Source organism: Protopterus annectens, chromosome 1.part0, assembly GCF_019279795.1.
Source record: "Protopterus annectens isolate FY-2018-M chromosome 1.part0, PAN1.0, whole genome shotgun sequence".
Classification (NCBI taxonomy): domain Eukaryota; kingdom Metazoa; phylum Chordata; order Ceratodontiformes; family Protopteridae; genus Protopterus; species Protopterus annectens.
Window position 1 is genome coordinate 1,561,626,797 of NC_056725.1, and position 23,839 is coordinate 1,561,650,635.

At 38.3% G+C, this 23,839-nt stretch overlaps 1 protein-coding gene across 1 annotated transcript in view; it reads right to left on the reverse strand.

The window, feature by feature from the left end:
- Window positions 1–23,839, reverse strand: part of PRKN (parkin RBR E3 ubiquitin protein ligase) — a 4,754,857-nt gene that overhangs the window by 4,588,408 nt on the left and 142,610 nt on the right. The window lies entirely within an intron of this gene.

The window sequence follows — 23,839 nt, forward strand, 5'->3', positions numbered from 1 at the left end:
GTTTGGGATAGGTGGAGGATGTTTTTTGTATGATTTTAGTGTTAGAGTATGTAGTGAGTGTGTGTTTATGTGTCTGAGTCTGTCTTGAGTAGTGGCAGTGCTATGTAAAGGTTTTTCTTAAGCTAAGGTGTAGAGTTAGGTTTGGGAGAAGGGGCGCCATTAGGATTAATGTTAGCATCTGTTACTAAGGTGACAGGGGTGCTCCCAGCCTTTTAGTAGCTATTCAGTTTATGTTGATTAGTGGTTTCAGTCCAGTTGCCAAAGGGACATCTGATGCACCAATTTTGAGAGGCAAAGCTAGTAGCTGTAAGCTGTCAGTTAAAGTTTACTTAGTCCAAAATGAGGGGACAGCTCACAGACAGGGCCAAATACTTGGGTGTGTGGGGGGAGTAATGTGCCAGAGAGATTCTTCCTGTGCACTGGTTACATTTAGTAGGTGTGAGATTTTGTTATTTACTTCTTGGGTAATATTCCATGCATTTGTAGGCTTTATGTAGTCTGCTGTTACCAAAGCATAGCAACTCCTAGGGTAAATCCGTCCTCCTTGTCTTTACCAGATGTCATTTTTGGTAGCATTATTTGTGGTATATGCCTGTGTAACATTTGCAGTTTTGTACTAGACTTTTAGTTATTTGGGAATTTCCTCTGGCTATTTCCACATTTAGTTACATTACCATGGTTAGGCCTTACATTATCACAGTGATACCTTGGGTTAAACTAATACTTCAGGATAGTATTGCCCCCATCCTTTCATTTCAAGGTAAAGTATCATGCCTCACAGTAATGGATCACAGGAGGCTGCTAGGCTAACGGCCATATAATGTTTTTAAGCCTAGTCATTCATGCCTCAGGTTTCTCAATTATCAATGACCATGGGATAGAATGGCTTTGGTATATACCTACCCCTTAGGGCATCTACAAATTCCTCTGTCCATAACGCCCACAGGTTTAATACATTAACATGGTATTGGATCAGGTTTCCTTGGTCTTTAGACACCTTATCCATTGCACTTTTCCAGCTCATTCAGAAATTTCCTACACTGCTTTATGGGGGTTTCTGGATAGTTGAATGTAAATTGTCTAACCTTTATTCCCTTTTCTTCATAGACTCAAAAATTCCTATTTTACTAGGAAGTTTAGGTGACAGGAATATTCCCTAGCAATAGTTAGCACAGGCTACTGCTGGGCATCACCTGCTTCATACATAGTCATAGTTACAGTTTCATTTCTCAGTTATTTTTCTCCCTCTTTTTTACCTCTCCTTGTGACTCATAGGCACTTTAGGAAGCTAATGGTGTATTGGATTTCCTGTTGGCTGTCTTAGAGGATCTTTTCTGGTTTCCACAGATGTGGGGTGTAATTTTAGTTTTCTCCTGCACTATAAGTTTGTTACCAGACTTTCCTGGTGTTCAGTGGTGCTCTTTGCCATTCATTTGAGTGGAAGGCATTTCATATTGCAGGTGTGTTACTCGATACCTATTTATAGGTTGACAAAGATCTCCCAAGGGGTTTAACTCATTTTTCCTCAGGATACCTTTACCTAGCCTTTCAGACCATCTGTAATTTTGGGGAGGTTTAGCTGGGCTGCAGTGAAGGTAATGATCATTTCTTTTGCATTTAAAGGCGTTTCATTAATTTTGTTTAGCCTAGGATTTCTAGGAGTTGTTTAACAACTGGACAACTAAGCTGTTTTAACTGGGTCATGTTTTAGCCAAGCCTAGCTTCCTGCATGTAAGGGGAAGCATGTTTTCAGAGTCTTAATTTCAACTTCCATAACCATTTCAGCAGGAGTGTAGGGGGTTCAGGTTCAAGACTATTTTACAAAGGCTTCATTTTTGTTCCATTTTGTATTTTCTCCTGTCTAAAGGGTTTGTGGGGTCTTCTTTTTACACTAGCACTTGCTCATTTCTTTTATACATTTGTTTACATATTTTACATTCTAGGTGAGTGGTAGGAGTCTGTTTTTAATGTATTGTCATATTCTGCTCCCAGTTGTTTTTCTTGTAATGTTTTGTAACATTCTTATTGCTCAGTCTTACCTGGCTTTCTTTCAGTCAGCACAGATCTTTACAAATTTTTAATATTTTACTTCCTTGTGATTCCCATCTAATATTTGGTCAGCAGGTTTCTGTCCTTTTCACTTTTAATTAAGGAGTACCTCATCATTGGGGCTTGTTTGGGTAGGTGGCTTTAGAATAATTTTAGGGCCCCATTTTATGTTGCCTACCATCATACCTCTCAACTGTCCAGATTTTCACAGAATGTACAGATCTTTACCTCATATTTTTAGTCTGTTCCTTATAAAAAATTTGGTTTTCTAGTAAATCACTAAAGAATGATATCACTAAATAATGACATATTTGAGTTTAAAACTTCAGAAAATGCATGCCAACTCAAATTATGTTATTCTAACAACCTTCTAAGATTATAAGAGCAATATATAAAATCTGTCCCAATTTTTATGCCTTTGTCCTCACATTATTTTAGGCTTTGTGAAGATTTCTTGTGGTAAGAGGTTGGAAGGCATGCTTCCCTTGGCCAGACAGGTGGATGTAAGACTTTTTTTCCAGCAAATATGGCACTTTTACTGGCTGAGTTAGAAATTCAAGTCATATCATTAATGGCCTTGTGTCACTGAAATTACAGAGTGGCGCTGTTGCAAGTCTAGTAATTTTATCATTTTCCCAACCACACAAATTTTGGTTTACCAATTCAATTGTGTTACTGGTGGAATTTTAATTTATTAAGTTGTTCCTACCTTTTTCTCCTTTACCAACCTCTCCCCACCCTGTTTTTTGCTGCTCTAGGATTAGGCAATTAGGATTAAATGCACTTGGAATGGCAATAATTATAGCCTCGTGTTGGATGTATACTTCACTTATCAGCTTGTGGTCTATGAATGCACAAAATGGCACATTTAGATAGTCCCAATTAATAATCTTGGTTATCATTTAGGTTTCTCTTTTGGCTTTGTTGTTTTTGGGTTGTTTTGATCTCTAGGACCTCTTTGGTCTACAGGGTTCTTATTTGTCCATTTATGCAGCACTGTTTACTTAATTACTGGATGTCCACTGTTTCCCAAGTTATATAAATGAATACAAATATAAAGACAGACAAAAAGGGGAAAATAATAACATTACATATAGACACACATGGACACTTTCAGCATTAATTGTCAGTAGGGTAGGTTTTACTGTTTTTTTTTTTTTTTCAGTGAAGGGAATGGAGACTTTCTATTCTAATCTTATAACGCCAACGCTAAAGTTCACGGAGTCAACAACGCCAGGAAAGGCTGCTTTTTCATCAGCCTGGTGGGTTGTTCCTGCCAGGTTTTCCCCCATTTTCATCTTCCCCATTCCTTTAATGGGCTCTTTGATAGGATCATGATTGCTAGTGAGCTGGCAGATGCTAAGCTTGTTAGTTGGTCACACTAATGATCAATGTGAGCAGGTGATCACACTGCACTTTCAGAGGCTGTTTACAGACACAGATAAAGTGATGTTTAGTGTTATCCAAGAAGTTACCAGCAGCAGGTACTGGTCAATCTGACCGGTGTGAGAGGATGGCTAATCTGAACAGTCAGGATATGTTTGGCTGACTGAGTTGCTAAGCAATTGCTTAATTGTTTTATATTTTGGTTATCAAAGACTTTGAGTTGCTAAGGACTACATATCATTTCACGAATGTGATATGTGTGTGTGTGTGTGTGTGTGTGTGTGTGTGTGTGTGTGTGAGAGACCGAGCGTGCTTGTGTGTATGTGTGTTTGTACATATACATTAACTAATAAACTGGCCACAATGACGATGTTGTGTTTGGTGTCTTTTGATGGGGATACAAGGTGAAGTTGGGGGACAAGTGAGCTTTTTGGTGCAGAGGCTTAGTCCCTATGATCACTTCTAGTGGTTGGTGCAGTGACATCAGGGTAGGACACACCATTTATATTTTACTGCAAGGGAAAGCTAGCGGTCAGAACTGGCAAGTGGGCTTAAGAACCCATCTCTTCCTTCCCCCTGTTTCAAGTTGGGGAGTCCATGGTGGGATCCCCTTTTCATTCCCCTATTATTTTCCTTTCCTGGCCCTCTTTGAAAGGATCATGATTGCTGCTGAGCTTGGTAGTTGGTTGCTCTTATGACTGATGTGAGCAGGTGGTCACTCTGCATGGTCAGGGGCTGTTTACAGACACTAGTCATAGTGTGATGGTTGGTGTTATTCAAGGAATTACAAGTAGCAGGCATTGGTCAGTCTGACTGGTGTGAGTGGATAGTTATGCTGCGCGATCAGGATATGTTTGGCTGACTTGAGGTAGCTGAGCGATTGTTTAATGGTTTTATGTTTTGGTTATCAAAGGCTGTTGGTTGCTAATGATTACATTTCATCTAACAAATGTGATATATATATATATATATATATATATATATATATATAAAATATATACACACACACACACACATATATATATGTGTGTGTGTGTGTGTGTGTGTGTGTGTGTATAAATATACACACACACACACACACACATATATATATATATATATATATATATATATATATATGTGTGTGTGTATGTATATATATATATATATATATATATATATATATATATATATATATGACTATTACATAAACAGCTTCTATAACTGTCTTCATCTGTGACCTCTACAAAGGGTACTCCATTCCAATTTTTAATGCACTGACACTCCCTTTGCTAGTTTAAGACAGTGAACCACCTATTGAAAATACTTTAACTTATCTTAAATAATCATGTGGCCTAATCATTTATAAAGATAGTTGTATGTAACCTCTTCTGTCAAATTCCCATTTCTGTCTGTCCACCAAGGACACATTAAATCCACTAAGATTTTCTCACTAGAAATTAAATGAAATCCCACATTTCTTCTGTATTTCACCGCCATACAAATGAGTACACAGTATGCTGAAAAGCTGTAAAGGGAGTTAAAACAGCAAGCTGCATTTACATTTTGGTATAGACTTTGATTTGGTAATTGGAGCAATGAAACTCACATCTGGTCATTTATAGCTATGTTTTGAAATGTCACACAGAAGTTACTACATCAACCTGAGACGGTTGTACATTATGACATATAAAAAGAGCCTCCAGGGCACCAGAATTCATTTTCCATGCTGTGATCAGTTATATAGAAAATGAAACATGAAGGGGCCTGATACTTCATAATCACATTTAAATAAGCATCACAACAATGGCAGTAACACACTACTTATGCACTATTTTGTCAGTGCACTGACATTTTGTGCACACTACACTTCTACAGTACAAGTCTGTTGGGACACTACTAAACTAAACAAAATGTTATCAAGTTTCACATGTCCAAAACAAATCTGTGTTTCAGCTTCACAGTTCCATACACACACAAAGATTGACAGACAAAGATAATAAATATACAGCGAGAGAGAGAGGTGTAAACACAGTATGCTCTTGCTTGATTTCCCAGTTTGATAAAACAAGTAAACTTTACTTCTCTATAACTGCTATTGTTAGAAAAACTTACTAATTCCCTTAATGTAGGAGTTTTCTGTGGCAGGATGCTTAGATCTCAGAACATCATGCCAGGGTGGCCATTAATGGTATGTGACCTTTCTGTCCAGTTGCAAAGCTGCCATAAGAAGGTACAAATACATTTGTCAGTTCTGATTAGTCTGATTTATTTTATTTATTTATTTTTTATTTTATATTGTTTTACCGGGTTAGTCCGACTGAGCTGAGTGAACAATTTTCAGCAGAGACCCGGGGAGAAAAGCTCCACAGTGAAATACAATTTTTATAATAAGAAGTAGCAATCATAATCTTAATTATACATTGAATAATTTTAAAAGAAGTAGATACGTAATCATAATTATAAAATGAATATGTACAATGTGAGTTTAGATTTTCACAGGCAGTTGGTATGGAGGTAGTGACAAGAGTAAACATAATGCCAGTACAAACAAAAACAATACATTATTGATAAATAGCAATGTTACAAAACTAGTTTGTCATTTTGGCATATATTGATTCTGCAGAGGAGAAAGAAAAATGAATGAGGAGTTGAGAGGCAGTGTGATGCCAAAAATAGAGGTTAAAGGGTGATAAAAGATTGAAAGTTTAGATAAAATGCACAAAGAAAGGTGGCTAGTGAGAGTATGCAGGAAGAAATGTATTAGTGAGATGAGAGGGTGGTAATAAAAAGTATTAGATGAAAGGAAAAGTAGTTAAGGAGGATGGGTACAGTGGCAAGTCCAGTGATTTTTTAAGTATTCTCTAGTGGCTGTTTTGAAGTTTTTAGGGTTTTTGAGGGATCTAATTTCTGAGGGGAGTTTGTTCCAGGATAAGGCAGGGTTGAAGCTGTAGAGGTTGCAACCATTGTTGGTCTTGGGTTTATATATTTGTAGTGTGTCTTGATCTGAGCTGCATAGAGACCTAGTTGGAGAATATTTAGCGATTATAGGAGTAAGGCTAGGGCAGAATGAGTGTTGGTATATAAGAGAGTGAATTATTTGCAGTGTATTTGAATTACAGTACCTGCATTGTACAAATCTGATCAAATGTTTTAACTAGCAAAACATCTCAAATAGAATCTAAAGCATGTGCTTAATAAGTTTTGGCTTTCAAAAAAAGTGTATAAAGAAATGTGTCTGCACTGCTTATCATTTCATTGGTCATTAACATAATGCCATGTTTTTTACTGCAAAATGTGTCATGTCACCACTAGTGCCAAGCTATAATCAGAAGATTAAGACTGCCTCTAATATGAGAGACTTTTAAACCTAAGATTCTGTATTATGCCGAAGAAATTGTGCTCATAGCATCTAATGTACAAATTAGAACAACATAGTTAGTGCTGTGCAAAGGAGTGTTTTCATTTTGTATTCCACATACGGAAATAAAAGTGTTGGTTTGGTATTTAGTGAAGATGCTGGAGCTATGAAAGTGATAAAGTATAACAGTTTTAGGAATAAATTTTGGGGAAGCATTCCTTTTTTTGAAAAACAGAAATATGTTTTTAAAACAATCGTTTAATCTGCATGATATAGAAAAAAAAGAGTATATTTCATTAAGGCGATTATATTAGGGTAAACACTGGGGGGGTGTTCCTAAAATCTATGAACTAAAAGTGCCTGAATCTTGATTTAGGGGAATTTGAGAAGCTCACTTTAACCGTATAAAATGATTGCTTCAAGGAGAAGATGACAAAAGGGGATTACAGACACTTCAACCTGTTTTTCCACAATGTGGATATATTTTTTTGTGTAATGTTATTTCAGTTAAGGAATCCTGTCTTAGGAAAGTGCTTGATGGAAAAATATGTACTTTTGGGACAAGTGGGATAAGAATAAAAAACAATTTGGATTTAAGGTATAAGTGAATGGAAAGAATTACATAAGAAACTTAAGAAAATTGGAAGGTTTTACAAACTGATATTGGCAGGAAATGCTTATTTTTACACAAAATTACAGTGCACACATTTTATATAGAGGAAGAATGGACTGCTTTGTATGAAGAATTATACCGACTATCATAAAGATAAGACAAGCTTTGAGTGAAATTTATAGATCTTTGCGACTTTCTTTGGAAACTGTCTTATGTAAGAATTCCTGTTAAGGCTTGTAAGACATATATCTGATAATGATTTTGTGATGAGGAACACTTCCTGGGATTTAGGAATGCTTACTTTACTTTGGAAGCCTTTACTCAGCAGGTTTTCACTGTGGTAAGCCCCCCCCCCAAAAAAAAACAAAAAAAAAAAACATTAGAGTCTGCTCTCCCACTATAATAGCATGTGAGCTTTGGCCAGAGTACAGATAACAGTCTCGCTGGCAAGGCTACATTCAAATGTGAGCATGTGCTCTCCCCGGACATAATTCTGGCACTGGAATAGTGTGGTACAGCAATTAAGAGAATCAGTCTATGGTGTTATTTTGGTCACAAGGAGGAAAAAGTGTACTCCATCTTTTGACAGAGTTTACCCATTCACTCCTATGGATGGATTATCGCTCATACTGTCTTGGCTACTAGCTACTGCAAAGCCTCCCATATGTATGTGTAGGTGCCTGCCTGGGTGTTCACCGTACAGGGTGTTCATACAGCAAAGCCATGTGTGTGAATATGCATGCGGGTGTGGGAGTGGGTGGATCTCTGAAAGAGTGTGTTTATATGTGTGTGTGTGTGTGTGTGTGTGTGTGTGTGTGTGTGTGTGTGTGTGTGTGTGCACGCGCGCACTTTTGCAACTGCCTGGATATATGTGTGTGTGTGTTTTCAAGTCTGTATTGGTGTTTGTATATGTATGTGTCTGTTGTGGCCTTACCTGTCTCTGAATTGCAGATTACTACCATCATGCAACTGGACAGTCTTGTATTGCCTCATTAAGCTATGATAATCTTTCTGAAGCATAGGAAGTGTGTTGAAAGTGAAGAAATATGGCTACATTTTTTTAGACTGTGCAAGACAAAAAGGGTTACACAGGCCACATTAAATGAACAATTAAGACTTAAGGTGTTGCATGAGATAATGCAGATGTAACACTGTATACATATTATGGAGATTGTTCTGTATTTAAAGTTACAGATGATAATGAAATTATGTCCATATATTATGGAGAATTGGTAAGGGGAAGGCTTCAGTTTTATTTTAAAGTAAGATGAACTGTGCTACAAAAATTGTAAATGATTGTGTATTTAAAATGGAGTGGCAATTGTGGTGGTGAAAAAGTGTAATGATGTGCCTGTCTATAAAGCTGTTTCTTTCAGTTGTTGAAAATTCATATTCATTACTTCAGTAATGTGGTCTATCCACTCTGCTGTAACCTCCTCCTTCTTTTGCTTTGATCTTTCAAAGCAGCAGTGTCCTCTAGCGAAACCTGTCTCTGCATTAGGCGTCTAAAGTATCTGAGATTTAGTTTTACTATCTAGCTTTTTAATGAACAACTTGGATTTACTTCCTTATGTATTGACTGATTTAACCTTCTTGCAGTCCATGAAATTCTCAGAAGATATTTGAAATATCACAGTTCAAAAACATCCATCTTCTAGGGCACAGTCCTAGTCCAACTCTCACAGCCATATGTTGTTACTAGAAAAGTTATATCTTTGACTATGTGGATCTTTGTTGCCAATGTAATGTCTTTGTTATTTAAAATATTATCCAGATTTGCCACAGCTTTCCTTTCAAAATTAAATATATTTTACTTTCATGGCTACAATCACCACCTGCACAGATATGTGAGTAAAGGAAAATAAAACCTGTCATTGTCTCTACTTCTTCCTTGTCTATTTGCATATAATTGATACAGCTAGACCAAATACAGTTACATTTGTTATGCTGAACAATGACCCAGCCTTTACACCTTTGTCACCTTAATCAACAGACCCTTAACTCTTTCTCAGTTTTGTCCATCAGAGTAGACTCATCTGCATACCAAAGATATATTTCTATAGTCATTTTGATTCCAGTATCTGATTTATCTAAGAAGACTGATAATTATATCGATTTGCCACACTCCTTTCCCAGAGTTGTACGAGTCAATTATTCTTTATTTGTCGCCAACCGTTGCTTTGTGCTTTGCACACAAATTTCTTAGGATGCAAAGAAGGTGACCTAGCATCCTCATTTCTCTAAGAACGTGTCACATTTTGTTATGGCCCACACAGTCAAAGACTTCAAGATAGTCAATAAAACAGAAGTAAATATTTTTCTAGAACTCCTTCCTTCATTATCCAGTGGATGCTGTTGATTTGATCTCTGGTGTCTCTGTCCCTTCTAAAACCAGCTTGTACATCTGGCAGTTTTCAGCCCATATATTCCTGAAGTCTATCTTGCAGAAACCTGAGCATTACCTTGCCAGCAGTAAAACAAGTGCAATTGTTTGATAATTTAAGCACTCTTTAGCAGTGTCTTTTTTGGGAATGGATTATAAATGGAAACTTTCCAGTCCCATGGTCAGTGATGCAATTTCCTAATTTGCTGGCAAATTCTAAGCTTCAGTAAAATAACATTATTTTGCAGGATTTTAAACTATTCAACTGCACATCCATCACTTACTACATCTTTGTTATTTGCAAGGCTTTTTATCACCCACTGAGCTTCATTTATCAGGATGTTTGGTTCTAGCTCAGTTAACATACCACTATTTGCCTCAATAATGTTAAAATCCATCTTGTGTAGTTCTTTTGTATATTCCCACCACATCCTCTTAATATCTTCTGTTTCTTTTCTGTCCTTTCCATTTTTGTTTTTTATCATGCCTATTTTTATGTGGAAGTATCCCTTAATATTACCAGTCATCTTTGCTGTCTTTCCATTCTACTGTCTTCAATCAACTCTTTGCATTGCTTATTTTAATATTCTTCCTTACCTCTTCTTATTACCAGAAACTCTGTCTTTGGTTTGACATATTTTTCTCATCTCTATTGCCTTGTGCTTTCTTTCTGTCCATCTCTCTTCATCCACTTTTAAAGCCTTCATAAACAGGCATTATATGCCTTCTTGCTCTTCATATTATATCGAATATTTCTGATATCACCTCAAGGACAATATCATGAACTTCTATCATTCTTCAGGTGCTTTATCTACCGGGTCTAACCCCTTAAAACTATTCTTCACCTTCTGCACATTTTCACTTGGAATATTATTGAGATCCTATGTCACCAGCCTAGATTTTGGTTTTTGTTTTCTTTAATCTAATCTTAAACTCTGCAATGAGAATCAAATGGTCTCAGCCACAGTCAGCTCCAGTTCTTGTTTCTGCTTACTATACAAGAACTCTTCCATTGCGGACCGCAAAGTACGCAGCCATTCTGATTTCAGTACTGACCATCTGGGGATTTCTGGTAAGTGGTGTTACTATAATTTTATTCAGTTATTTACTTATTTAGGGGTGTTATTTAATAAAGTTCTCTACTTTGTCTGATGGGAATGATATGCACTTCCTGTTGAGGAATGAATGCTTTGAATTCAGTGGCAGTGTAGGAAAGGACGGAGGTGTTGTTAGAAGAAGGCATTGTACAGAGTTAAAAAGTAGACAGAATTTGCTGATGATATCACATAAAAGCTGAACAAAGTGGCTGATGGTGTTGTCAAATGGTTTTTGTCAAAGTTTATGGTGGGGTGTTTTTGAAATGGAAAGAGTGCACAAAAAGTGCAAGGCTGGACAGTGGAAATAAAATGAAAGAAGGAGATATTGGAGATATGGAGTTCAGGGACTGATGCACAGCCACAAGAAAAGAGATGGAATGTAATACACCAGAGCTTTGAGAAACTGTTGAAAATATGGTGGCATCTAAGTGGCAGCTTTATGCCTCCTAATTTTCAGAGACATCATGCACTGCATTTTCATTTTGATGTCCTGGTAAACCAACCAACCAACCAACCAACCAACAGCAAAATTGTTGCAAAATTTGGGTAGGTCTTGTGATACCATTGTGTGTCTCAGTGCATCAGGTGAGGTGAGAGCTCTAAACTCATACTGTGATGACATGCGTGCTTGATGTGAGTATTGAATTGGATCAATATTAGTATGAAATTTAAAGCACTTTGGAAACGAACAGAATATATATATATCATCTCTGAAAACAGAAGACTGAATATACATTTTCCAATAAAAAAAAAGAAAGAGCAGCACTCCAAACCTTGCACCAATAAGCATAATATCAAATAATAAAAACTTCAAACAAATACTTAATGAAATTTTAATTGTATGAGTTGAAATTTGTTCCTTATAAAACTAAAGGGTGTGACTTGGAAAATAAATTGTATGTGTAAGAGTGCATTTGGCAGGTCACTTTTTCATGTCTGAATAAAGTTTTAAATTCTTCCATGGAAACAACTTTAAAAAATATGAAAATAGTTTGAATGTGAAGATGAGATAGGCTTAAAGTTTCTAGTGCAAACAGTAAAGACAACATTGTATCAAGTGAGGCTGGGCATGATGCGGTGGGTGAGAGCAACAAGGGTAGCATAAGGCAAAGGGTTAGCATAAGGAAGAGGACAAAAGCAAGGGGTGAGGTTTAAACTCATAAGAAAGAAGATGGGGGGACGTACTGAACACATAGCCAGCCTTAGGCATAGGCCAACTAGGCGGCTGCCTAGGGCGCCGCTGTATCAGGGGCGCTTTTCCAGTATTTATTTGGTGTAGGTAGACCAGGATGGGGGCACCTAGGTGGTGTGGGGGGCGCCATGGAGCCCTTTTGCCTAGGGCACCAGCTGAGCTAAGGCCGCTGCTGACTGAACATAAATGTGAAGGGTAGTAAAAGCAGTTACTAGACATTAGGTGTTAAACACAGGTGTAAAATGTAAATACAGATATTTTTGTCTTCAGGATATGCAAGTTATGAAGTACAGAGACTGAGGCAGAGAAGGAAAGAGGGAAACTTGAAAAAAACGATCGATTTCTTTTTGGGAAAATAATATGGATTGTCCTTTTGGAGTACTGTATGTTCTGAGTTGGCTATCTTTTTGAAAGAGTGTTTTGAGTTAGGATAATAAGCAAGATGTGGTTTTATCTGTAAACTTTGGGTATGATGAGCAGTGCAGAGCTGAATCCAGCACTAAGTGACCAAAGCAGTCATCTAGGGCTCACCTGCCAAGAGACTTTTACATTTATTTTTCAACTTAAAAAAATTGTGTTTTTTTGTTTTTAAGAGCATTCTTCAAGAACACCTTCTGCATCTGGTCACAGATACCTGATGCATCTTCTTTTCCACGTACGTGGAATTTAAGAAGACTTTCTGTTCTTATGCTGCTGCTTCCGTGGAATTAATGTAAACTCACTTCTCACTCCCGGGTAGATTCTTCTACAGCAAGTAAGGTTCTGTTCCTTCTTGTGCTGCTACTTCCTGGGCAGATTCTTGTAAGTAAAGTAGGTGTGTGTGTGTGTGTGTGTAGAATGACCCACTTAGGGATAACAGGTACCTTAGTTACAGGACTTAAGTGCCTGAATCCTCTACCCCAACCACCAAGCTTTTAAAAAATTGAGTTTCAAGGAGTTGAGTTTCAGTGTTTTTTCAAGGAGATGTGTCCTCCTTTGATGAGATGCCTAGTAGCTATGAACCTGTTTTCAATTTGTCATCCATTCCCTATTGCAATATTACCAGCTTACTATTTTTCAATGTAACATAGGCAATGTATTCTTCAAGGGCAGCAAGCACTGAATTTGTAGATGAAAAGTATAGTTTTGTACCTACCATAAATGTAGATGTTCAGATCCCACATGCTGCAGTCCTTACATATGGGTAGTCCGCTGTCTCGGTGGGCCCGAATACCAAGAAAAAGGGACGCGGGGGTCGCGGTCAAGCAAAGAAAACTCACGACAGGAGGGTACAAAGCGCATGACCAGCGTCATATCCTCAGTCTTTCTTTCTTGCCCCCCCCAGATCCCTAAAAAAAAAAAAAAAAAGAAAGCAAAAAAAAACCAACCACCAAATCTAATCCTATTTACAATATTCACAATATTTTACATATTTCCAACCCAACCACACACAACCCTCTAACTACAGAAGGAGGAGGGGGAGGGACTGGGAGGACTGCAGCAATGTGGATCTTGAACATCTACATTTATGTAATCTACATTTATTACTATGTTCTTCATCTCCATTGCTTACATCCTGGTATCTCAGAATCCCAAAGCAGAGGTAGGGAGGGGAAAACTACTCTAAATGGGTGAACTGCCAAAAAAAAATGCCTATAAAAATTGCAAACCAAACCAGCCCTAGATTTAGAGTAAGTGGAAGGTAATAATGCTTAGAGAAATGCGTGGAACTCAAGCTGCCTGCTCTGCACTTAGTTTTATTGCCTCCCCATAAAAAAAGCCAGAAGTGGCTGTAGCCCTAGTGGAATCTAATCCCTAATGGAATCTGGAATCTCCTTACCATGATGGGAATAAAGCATAATACAAGCAACATCACTTAGAATAAAACCTAATCCACTTAGAAATAGTTTGTTTTGAAAAACCCTAGAAAATGAGAAACAAATAACTGCCTGAACTGCTGCCTGTGCTTAGTTCTGCCTAAATTAATCGCCTGTGTATATCAAAGTAAACAAGTGTACAAATGTGTTTATCCAAAGTGTGCAAAATTTTTCCTTAAATGAATAGTTTGGTTTAAAGCCACAAAAATAACTAGTTGTTAGGCATAAGGGAAGGAAAAAGGATTTAGGCATAAAGGAAGGATTGGAAAATTAGAAAGGCTATCCTTATGAAAGAATAGAAAAATTCAAGAAACCCTTCAGCCATAGAAGCCTCCAAAACAAAAACAGCAGTCTAAATGTTGATAAATATTCAGTAGCTCATGATAAATAGGGCAAAAAGGTTGTAGAGAGTTTCTCAACAACAAAGAGTAGGGCCAAGCAGGTAGGAGGGCTCTTTATGGAGGGGTTAGGAGGCTTCCTCTGTCTTGAGAAAACTTTAAGGATAAGGAATTCACAAACAAAGGATGAGAAAAAGCATGAACCTCAATGTCATAGGAACCACCTTATTGCTGCAGCATGAACCTTAATAGAGGAGAAACTCAATTAATTATGCAAACAAACAATTAAGAGTTATGCTGTAAAACATCTTAAATTTACTTTAAAATAAAAATCTCCTTGCTGTACCTTGGTACAAATTCCTCCCCTCCTATCTTCATATCTCTCCTTGTATAACATTCTGAAACCCTCCAGGAAGCTGAGACAAACCAGGGGTTTAAAAGGAGAATATGCCAGGCTGTTAGATGTAGAGAGAAGGTTGACATTGTAGAGAGATTTATTTCTCTGAGAGAGTGGAGTGTTCCTCCTGGAGGCAAAGGAGTGGGAGACTCCCTGTAAGACTTCTCAGTAACAGGTACAGGTGCTGTCAGGTACATCTGGAGTCTGCACAAATCATCTTTGGCTTGTCCTGTCTTCTGAATGAGAGGCACCTTTGGAAGGAGGAGGCAGGAGGTGGAGGAGCACAAACATGGGAAGAGATTGAGAATTGAAATGCATCCAATCCCATGAGAAGCAAGCTGTGGAAACCTTTGTGGGCCAAAAGGTTTTGTGAGCTGGTCAGGGATTGGAGAACAGAACTAGAAACTGTCTGGAGTTCCCCCATAGCTTACTGGATCTTGGAAGAGCTTACTCATAACACTGTTTCCTCGTGGGGATCCATAGCTTGTCTACTCAACACATCTGCTAAGGTTCCAGTCTCCTTGTCAACATTGATGCCTGAAGATTTGGCTGTAACTGAGAGCAGTCTGAGCATGAAAATCTACATAGAGTGCAAGTTGTCTGTAAAAATGCTGCCTGTGTTGTTGTTGTACCAGGATGCCTTGACTGTTATTGTTGTCTAACCACTGGAACAGTCACCTGCCCTGGAGAGAACTGAATCAAGACACTGGCTATGTAATGCAAAGTGGACCATCTAACATTGCTAGTCTGGCCCATGTATGTGTTGAGGTCACTGACATGTTTCCATTGTACACACTTTCCATTCACACTGAGCTCTGGCATCTGTGTCACAGAGGCATCTCTGGGTTCTGCTCTGAGAATCTAAGAAGGATTTGTTTAGACATTCATGCTTGTTTGGCAACATCTTATCTTCCTGAAAAATTATCTTTTGAATGCAGCAAGGCTATGAATGACAGTGTGTGTCCATATTCCTTTGCATCCATATGTTTTGAGATACCATGTGCAAGCTTCCTCTGCTGCACAGTTTGGCATTGGGAAATGACAACCCAAATAAGAAGGATGACCCCAAGAGGCTCAGCCTGGACTGATGGAGCAGGGGATGATGGGAAAGAAGGAGATGCTGTTTTGTCGAGAAGGTGAAGGGACTTTTGTCCGAGGTCACAAGTCTCACTCAGATGCCACCAGTCATCTCAGACCCACTGAGAAGCACATATGTCCTGTCGCTATCCACAAGACTGGACTTTGCAGACACTCACAGAATACCCATCTTGATAAGTGATATCTATCCTCTTCAAGTGATGAAGAAGTTAGGAGTCCAGTCCTTTCCAAAATATCAGGCAATGGGTCAAAGGTGATATGAAGAACTGATCCTCTTATCCCAGAACCTATCACTGGAGCCCCACAAAAAGAAAGCAGATTGGGCGCAGTGAAGAAGCAGTTGCAATGCAGAGAGATGCTGTGAGAGTCCAGCCCGAAGGCGCCAGATGCTTCTGAGCCTGAGCCTGATGGGAAAGAAGTCAAGCCTCCTTGAGAGGATCAGTCACCAGTGATCTTTCTTTGCCAGAGTGGTAGGTGAGGAATTGTAACGTCACTCTGGTGAACTTGGGTTGAGGATAATATGTCCAAGATTGGTGATAAGTCCCAGATTGGTTTCCGCGTGTTTTGTTTCTTTTGAATTGGGCCGGAACAGGCGAGGATAAAATCCCGGCCCCACTTTCTATTGGAAGACGGTTGTAAATTTGTTTGTTGAGTAGCCAGAAAATGAAGGAGTGAGCCTTTGAAATTTGAAAAGGCAGGGAAGGAAAAACACTGCCTTGCCCTCGGCATAAGACATAAAATAACTGTTTGGCCTGTGTTGTATGAAATCCAATACCACATTTGTCTTGGGTAATCAAAATCCTCTGACAGGTGAGAAGATCTCTGAAGCTGAAAACCAGGTCACTGCCCCAGGCAACGAAAAAGGATCTGGCCCTACCCTGCCCGAAGATTGTGCAGGTGAACCCTGTGTCCTGTCTGCTAGAAAGATACCGACATGCCCCAGGTGTGTACCCTGTTCTACCAGAAAAGAAGATACAAAATCCTTACTACCACTCATTTTTACACCCTACTCTCCTCATCATAAAGGAGCATCCAAAACCTTTAAAAGGCTTGGTGGGGTTGGCGAACTGTTAGCATTTTCTTCTTTATGGAAAGACATGACTGATCTGGCTCCTTCCATTGCACCAACACTGCATCAAAACCACACATCCAAACACTTCAGATTCTAAAAGGAGCATCAGCATCCTTGTCTTAACATGGTTCTCATAAATTCTGCCCATGCAATAGGTGCCACCCTAGAATGAACTGAGAAGATGCACAGATGCCTACACTCCTGAAACTGCTCTAAAGAACCACCAAACAACATGCTTGATTTGCAATTCTGAAACATCAGCCCTATCTACCAACTCTTCTTCCTCCAGACTTCACCTGGGATACTTCAACATTAGACTTCAGGCCTTCAATTGATACAACAGATATTTCCCTCATAGCAAGGCTGGCAACTCAAAATTTATCTAGCTCATCTATCTCTTTATCTGCTATCTTTTCCTCAGGAATGGGCAGAAGATAACAGGCATCTGGACAACTCTGGCAGAGTTTCTGCCTTGTCCCTGACTTGTCTTACACTGACAGTTTCTGGGACCGAATAAAGATATATATAACCTGTAATACCCACCTCAGGCACCCTGTCCTCTTCCAGCAGTAAATCAGGCAGAGGCAAGGAATCAGGAACAAGTGAAGCCTCTACAACTTCCACAACATCCAGAACAGGAGGTATAGCCAAGGGCTAGCTATGCTGGAATAAAAAGAAAATCAGAGAAGTCTTCAATCAGACAAGAAAAAATGTTCCCCCACTTAAATGTTCCCTAATGGAATGAAGAGTCTCTGAAAAAGAAAATCCTCTCTGAGGAGAAGCAGAAGGAGACAATCATCTGCATTGCCATCCAGATAAAGGAGGTACTCTCCAGAGCCTGCAGCCTGGACTCCAAACAAGCAACCTCAAAGGCCTCCCAACCCCTAGGATCAGGAGGCCTCTTATCAGGAGGGCATGAACCTAATCTCAGAGTAATAAAGAGTTCTGCCATGTTAAGCCTAAGCAGCTTCTTGGGAACAGAGAAGCTACCACTGTAACACCAACAACAGCTAAACCCTCTAAGAGAAGCCTTGACACAAGGGGGGCCTCGGGACCCTAGGAAGGGAGGGGAACACAGTGACTGGGGAGCCCCCTGAGAACTGACCTGCCTCCTGAGTGCCACCACTTGCATGCCAAGACTGACAACAAATAAGAACCCATAAAAAAGTCTGGTCCGCTGGGTTCACACTGGCGCCTCTAAAGAACGGGCTCTTTTAGCGGACGACTCTTCAAGAGGGTTCAAACTGAAAACGCTTAAGCCCCTTCCGAAGAAAAGAGCGGAAGATCTGAAGTCCACCGCCTCAGTACCAGCAAAGCAGAACAACCTTCACTAGCAGCACTTTTCACTTTCTAATTACCGATTAGAAACAATAAAACAAACACTTCAAGGCGCCCCCAACAAACGAATCACAGGAGGCGTCAATATCTGAATATCGGAATCTATTTCCCCAATGCATCTGACAGTTATTCAATTCAGGTGAGCAAAAGTTTCACACAAGAAAAACAAAAAAACCAAGAAAATTACTCACTGAAATATAAAGCTGTGTGCTAGCAGCAACCTCTTCATTAGTTACAGATCTCCTTAATGTGGAATCATTCAGATTACTTTTACTTCTGCAAAGATTGTGCATATTGACTAATATTGGTGGATTCTAATGATGCAAGTTTGAGTAGACTTTTATGGTTGAAATGTTCTGTATTAGGCACATTTGTCATTATTGGTTTATTTATTTTCTTTCATCGCTTACTGGATAAATATTCAAAATTACAAATTTAAAACAAGCTCTAACAAGTAGCACTGTATTAAATAAGAAATATAATTTAATACAATCAGAAGGGTGAATCAAAGAACACACACATGCATGCATAGTCCTAAAAATGTGTTCAAGAGGCCTATGATTTGAAAGGAGCCCAAAGGTAAACTTCTGCCACTGGCCAGATGCATTTTCTTTGAATGTGGATTTCAATGCTATTTCAATGAATGTGAGTTTCAAGGACAGAAAACTTTTAATGCTAAGTCTGTTTTCACTGTGAGATTGTATTGCTTTGTTTATCAAATGTCTATCAGTGTTTGTGCAAAAAAAATTTAAATAAATGTTTTAAATTAAATCCAAATAATCATTGTAGAAGTAAAGCAGAAAACTGTATACACATTGAAAGGTTTGAACAGTGTTCATGGTAACTGGGAAGAAATAGCCAAGTAATGGGAAATTGGAATGGCTGCAGGGGGGATCCATTACCCTGCCTAGGGCCCAGTTTGATCATGATCTGGCTCTACAGCAGTGGTATATTGAATATTCACAGCAGACACAAAATGTAACCAGGTGGTCAGACGTTTTTTAAATGTTCAGAATGAAGTAGTTTAAGAAGGAGACTTTAAATGTGAGTTAATGGAAAGGCCAGAATCAGAGGAAAGGAACTGGATTTAGTGAGGGAAAGCAATGAACATGGGAAAGCTAAGATGTGTGAATAGCAATCAGCATTTATATGAAAGAAAGGTCTTGGCACTCAGCATAGAGTATATATTTGGGGACCAGTAAGCAAAGGTGGCTAATAGCAGAAGCATATATACCAAATTCTTAGCTAGCAAGACAGTGGTCTTGGAAGTGGGGAGTAGAACAGTGAAGGGGCTTGGGGACTGATTTCTACATTCATTAAGGGAAGGCCAAAAATTCAGCCCAATAAATGGCAGAAGGATTATTTAATAATGTGATTTGTATTGTATATGATTTTTGAATAGAGTAGTGATTAAGAATAAAAGAGAGACAAAAATATGAGTTGTACTCAGAAAAGGTATAAAACCAGAGGTGATTTAAAAAGATAATAGATAAGTATCATATAAAAGCTGGAACCAGGTAAGGCTGAAGATACGTATGCTACTAAGGAGTTATTTCAATCAAATGGGAACATGGTTTGAGAAACACAGGTTTCTTACTGTTGGAAATAAAGGCAAGGTTTCACATTTTAAAAGAAAGAAAGAAAAGGAAGGACATTTACATTGACTGTCTGAACAGTAACAGCATTACAGAAATAAATAGCATGGGAGTTATGCTGGAAGTGGAATGATTTTTAGGGACATTTTTAAGACTGCAGGCCAGAGGAATTGAGGATAACATGAAGGACTATTAGAATGGAATATCGGGAAGAGACAAGAAAATTAAATGGTGCTGAAGGTGATAAGTACTGGCAATAACTCTGTTGTGGATAGTACTGAATATGGGTATGGTGGGTGAGTTTTGTGCCAAGCCTAGGGGGTTACATAGCAGATGTGGTAGTTACAATGAAGTGTAAAATGGATCAGCTAATGTACAAAAAAAAGATAGTAAGCCTTTGAGGAGAGCTGTTAAAGAGACTGAAGAAGATGCAATGGGAGGAAATAATGAATACTCAATGGTGTTAAACATAGACTAAGTGTATAGTAAAGTATTGTTTGACAGTGATGCACAATATGAGAAAGTTAAGTATGCACAGTAGATATATGGTAACTGATTAGAGGGAGTGTATGGATACTTGGATCTTAGCTCAATGGTAAATGGTAGGGCTGGTGGGAAGTTCGGAATTGGGAGGATCTTCAACAAGGATATTTACTGAGCACATTATTTGCTATCTATATGAGTGTGGCTGTTCAAAATGCTAAAATAACTGTCTCTGATGAAGAGTGTATGTTGAGTGGAGCACAGGTTAATGACAATATCTGTATTTAAACACATGCTATTGTCTTACTATAGCATAATGCAGTGATTCTTCAGGATTTGTGTAAATGCTTAAGAGTAGAATTCCATTTGGTGGGTCCAAGTATAGGCATAAGAAAAACAGTAGGACATGCTGAGCACGGATATGTGGAAGATATCAACTTCAGCATTATTAACCCTAATTATATTTATAAAAGAAAAAGTAAAAACAACCTATATCATTTTCCTTGCATCCTTCCTCACCTTACCCCACATCTATCAAACTCTCTTTCTCTCCCCACTCAAACACCTTCAGAGCTTACTCTTCCCTTCAATCTTCCATGATTAAAAAGATTCACTGCACTAACATCTCGTTTCAGCTCCCACTGCATCTACAAACAATGTAATTATTGTATTTGCATTCTATTTTTAATCTGTTACTGTATTCTCCTATTGGTTTTTCCTCTACTACTATTTATTAAGACAGTCAAGATGCTACCCAGTTATAAATTTGTATTTGTACATTGTTAAGATGCTACTTTCTTTCAATTGTAATCACCGGGAAACTTTATTTTCAATGCTTAATTAGGGTTGTTGTTGCTTTTTATCACCATAACTTCCATGTATAACTTAGATTTTATGTTTCTACCATATTGTGAATTTATTTATGTAACTATCATGGAGCTTTCCTCCTCAGGTCTCCAGGAAAATGCGCTTCTGGTCCATTTGGACTAACCTGTTTAACAAATGTCAAATAAATAAGTAAGTAAAACCAAATATAACATTCAAAAAGATAGGAATAATTTATAGCAAAAATATAAATTAATGAACCATCACAAACATCCAGGTCAAAAGAGGCAAATTTTTTGAGGAACTCATGAAGTAGACACAAAACGACACAAAACAAAACAAAACAAAATGCCCATTGTGGTAGAAGGTTCCAAAGGTCTGGGGCCTGGTAGCAAAAGAATAAACATCAGATATCTCACACCACACTTCAGGAACTACCGGTATCAACAGTGCCTCAGCACATAAGATGTAGCAGGCAGCAGGGAACAGTCAATTCCACCACGTGAAAGGGATCCAAACCATGTAGGAAGAGGAAATGCACATATACATTCTGAATACAATACAAAACTGGCCAGGTAAACCAGGTCTATCTCTGAGGTTTGGGAGAAATACTCTGGTAATGATTTATTACCCATAAGTAACTGGCTCTGTCTAATATCAAGGTATAACGGTAAAGCTCATTGTTGTCAAGTTCAAAGTATAGGGCAATATGATGCTCAAGATAAGAAGAGACCAGAACACAACTGGCCACAGAGTGATCCTCAAGTGGCAATATGGCTTAGCAATCATATATGTGAAGGGCTGACTAGTACGGAGAAGAAAAATGTTATTGCGTGCATCTTATTTCTATTGTGCTTTCATGGCATAGCAAAATGGATTCAAGAATGTTTGTCAGTATGTATTTGTTGATTTGTTTCCTGTCTAATATTAGTAAGTGCTGACAGGGTTAGAAAAGTGCAAGATTTGTTCTGAGTAGAAAGTTCTGCCATTGAATTTGGAACTCGTACCTAATATGGAATGTCATAAACAAGTAGTCAGGCGATATTAGTTAGCAAACTAATGCTGTAGTGTTCATTTTTAATTGGTCAGTGGTTGTTGTCTAATTGTTACAATAATGCTGCTTTTAATGAAAGAAAGTATAAAATATCATGCATTCTGTAGCTGCAGGAGACAGGGCCTTGTATTCTCCCATGTATGTGTTTATCTGTGCAATAAATGAGATTGTTATTCTCTGCATAACTATCTTGTGTGAAAGTTATTTAGCACGTTAACAGTTTGGTGCCATGCTGACCCAGACTTCTGAGCCACTTGTGTGCTGTTGCATTAAAAACTGCCAATGGGCCCAAGAGAGAGACGGATTTTCTGTCAGGCAAGTTTCTATTGTACCAATACATAATTTTAAAATCTCAGCAGAATCTACAATCTCTACAGGTAAGTTTTACTAAACCTTTCTTCAATAGTTCTGATTGAATGTGAGCAGAAAAAATTGTATGTATCTGGAAAACTGAATATCTGTTTAATCACCCTTATGAACAGCTTTAAGTATAATTGTGTACTAGTCGGGGTCTAATCAATACCACAGGGACAGAGTGTCCTTCTAACAAGGACTGAGTTTCTTGTCAGAACGACAGAGTATCCTTCTCATGAGTGAGGGTAAGTTGTAATTAAATACACAGAAAAGAAACAAAGAGGATTCCTTCACTAGGAATGTGAGTGACCCTAATTATAGTCACAAATCTATCTCCTTGGTATGAGTGTGTGTTTTTGTAACGGGTGAGTGCCAGTAAAAGTGGTTTGAAAAAGCTGGAGTATGGGACTCCAGAGAGACAGATGTTTAATAAGTATGGAGGAGACAGATGTAGTTATTTGATAAAATGGTCTGAGCTCAATAAAAATTATAGCATTTTACAGTTTCTGCAAAAAGGTACTTTTCATAAGAAAAGTTTAGAAAAATCTAAAAAATAAACTGTAACAAAAGGATAATAAGGTACTGGCCTCTTGCTGATCAGCTTTTAATGACTGGCAAGAAGAATCTAAAAATAAGGAAAAGGAATCTGTAGTTAGAAGCTTAAAATGCAACTCATCTAGAATAAAGTCAGAGCTTCAGGTGGCTAAAAGAACAGTAAATGCATTACAAAAATGTGCAGATGAGAAATCCCACTCCTGGGGTATGTATCCATTAAGACAGTTAGATAAATTAACACTTATGCAGCCAGAATCATTAGATGATGACTGGCTTCCATTACCTTTTGTATCTCCTCCACCTTATGACCCACACAAGCCTCAGGAAGCTGATAAGTTGTCCCTCTTCGAGAGGCTAGGTAGAAGTGACTTTTGCAGATAAAATACCATATTCCCAGATACAGCCCAAGGTACTTTCAGCACTTCCAGCTGCACCTCTGGGTTGGGATATAACACTAAACTATCAGTAATGTCATTCAGTCCTCACTGTAATACCTTCAGGCCAAGTGTTGATGCATACAGCTAATAAAGGTAAACAACTGTTCCACAGACATAAATACAGAACAAATGCTAAACAAGTGGGAAATTTTAAAATATTTCCTAATGAGAGCTGACAGCAAAAAATAACACTTTGGCTAAGATTAAGCAACATTATTACCTAATTCCCAGTTGTTATAGATGGGGAGGAATATCAGTGGGTATCCCCTGCAAGGCAAACTGCAAGAGAAGAGACAAATTCTGACTTCTACTAATTCTGATATACCTTCTACAGAAAGATGCCCCTTACAAGAAGTACCAAACCTCACAGCATCTAG